The sequence below is a fragment of the Lampetra fluviatilis genome, chromosome 4 (assembly GCF_964198595.1).
Source record: "Lampetra fluviatilis chromosome 4, kcLamFluv1.1, whole genome shotgun sequence".
NCBI lineage: Eukaryota > Metazoa > Chordata > Hyperoartia > Petromyzontiformes > Petromyzontidae > Lampetra > Lampetra fluviatilis.
In genome coordinates, this window is record NC_136278.1 from 16862250 (window position 1) to 16864749 (window position 2500).

Below are 2500 nucleotides of genomic sequence, written 5' to 3' on the forward strand. Positions count from 1 at the left end.
GTGCACGTGCCAATCTGCTGGAAAAGCCTGTGGAAGTTTCACGGCGTTCGTACGATATTTGGCGACGCAAAAATGAGCGATTTCCCAGCTCGATGGAATTCGGCGCGAGAGAAACGATGCCCCGTAACGCACATGAGAGCAATCCCGGCCAATTTCTCCCGTTTGATGGGGTCTATGTGTAAAAATTTTGACTTTTTTGAGTGCACGTGCAAATCTGCTGAAAAAGCCTGTGGAAGTTTCACGGCGTTCGTACGATATTTGGCGACGCAAAAATGAGCGATTTCCCAGCTCGATGGAATTCGGAGCGAGAGAAACGATGCCCCGTAACGCACATGAGAGCAATCCCGGCCAATTTCTCCCGTTTGATGGGGTCTATGTGTAAAAATTTTGACTTTTTTGAGTGCACGTGCAAATCTGCTGAAAAAGCCTGTGGAAGTTTCACGGCGTTCGTACGATATTTGGCGACGCAAAAATGAGCGATTTCCCAGCTCGAGAGAATTCGGCGCGAGAGAAACGATGCCCCGTAACGCACATGAGAGCAATCCGGGCCAATTTCTCCCGTTTGATGGGGTCTATGTGTAAAAATTTTGACTTTTTTGAGTGCACGTGCAAATCTGCTGGAAAAGCCTGTGGAAGTTTCACGGCGTTCGTACGATATTTGGCGACGCAAAAATGAGCGATTTCCCAGCTCGATGGAATTCGGCGCGACAGAAACGATGCCCCGTAACGCACATGAGAGCAATCCGGGCCAATTTCTCCCGTTTGATGGGGTCTATGTGTAAAAATTTTGACTTTTTTGAGTGCAGGTGCAAATCTGCTGAAAAAGCCTGTGGAAGTTTCACGGCGTTCGTACGATATTTGGCGACGCAAAAATGAGCGATTTCCCAGCTCGAGAGAATTCGGCGCGAGAGAAACGATGCCCCGTAACGCACATGAGAGCAATCCGGGCCAATTTCTCCCGTTTGATGGGGTCTATGTGTACAAATTTTGACTTTTTTGAGTGCACGTGCAAATCTGCTGAAAAAGCCTGTGGAAGTTTCACGGCGTTCGTACGATATTTGGCGACGCAAAAATGAGCGATTTCCCAGCTCGATGGAATTCGGCGCGACAGAAACGATGCCCCGTAACGCACATGAGAGCAATCCGGGCCAATTTCTCCCGTTTGATGGGGTCTATGTGTAAAAATTTTGACTTTTTTGAGTGCACGTGCAAATCTGCTGAAAAAGCCTGTGGAAGTTTCACGGCGTTCGTACGATATTTGGCGACGCAAAAATGAGCGATTTCCCAGCTCGAGAGAATTCGGCGCGAGAGAAACGATGCCCCGTAACGCACATGAGAGCAATCCGGGCCAATTTCTCCCGTTTGATGGGGTCTATGTGTAAAAATTTTGACTTTTTTGAGTGCAGGTGCAAATCTGCTGAAAAAGCCTGTGGAAGTTTCACGGCGTTCGTACGATATTTGGCGACGCAAAAATGAGCGATTTCCCAGCTCGATGGAATTCGGCGCGAGAGAAACGATGCCCCGTAACGCACATGAGAGCAATCCGGGCCAATTTCTCCCGTTTGATGGGGTCTATGTGTAAAAATTTTGACTTTTTTGAGTGCAGGTGCAAATCTGCTGAAAAAGCCTGTGGAAGTTTCACGGCGTTCGTACGATATTTGGCGACGCAAAAATGAGCGATTTCCCAGCTCGAGAGAATTCGGCGCGAGAGAAACGATGCCCCGTAACGCACATGAGAGCAATCCGGGCCAATTTCTCCCGTTTGATGGGGTCTATGTGTAAAAATTTTGACTTTTTTGAGTGCAGGTGCAAATCTGCTGGAAAAGCCTGTGGAAGTTTCATCCGACGAAAAAAGCACGTTCTCGAGAAAGCAGGAGAGCTAAGTCATTCACAAATTAGCTGGATTTGGCTTGTGGTTCGTTTCCCAAGTAACAGAGCGGCATCAACCTTTAAGTGCACGCCAGTACATCCCCGTGGGATACAGGGGGTCTCGGCGGACTTTGCTCGGGGGAAAAACGTCGAGGTGAGCCGCCTGGCCATGCTGTTCATGGGTCTCTCCTTTTTAAGTTTCGCCTGCCAATTTATTTTCTCTAGCGGTTTTATACACTAACACTCGATGTTTTGGGAAAGGAATACAATTGTTCAAAAAACGTCTTCGCAATTCATGTCGTTAGATTGCTAATGAAAATTCGTAAAAAAACGTACACGCCATACATGTTCTTTGCTTCCCTCTCGATACAAGTGAAGGGGAAAAACAGCCTTAACGGTTGCTAAAAAAATCGCCCTTTACATATACATGGGTCGTCTTCCCCTCTCGACAACGGAGACAAGTAACCCACGCCAGGCACTGTCAGTAACTGCCATAGATCTGCTTTAAAATGCCCATTCGTCTTGCGTCGCTCACGTTCCCGGAGCTTTGGGTAATGTCTGAGGCCTATCCCCGCTAATTTCTACCGTTTGTCGGTAGCTGTCTGTAAAAATATAGCATACACCAAAACGA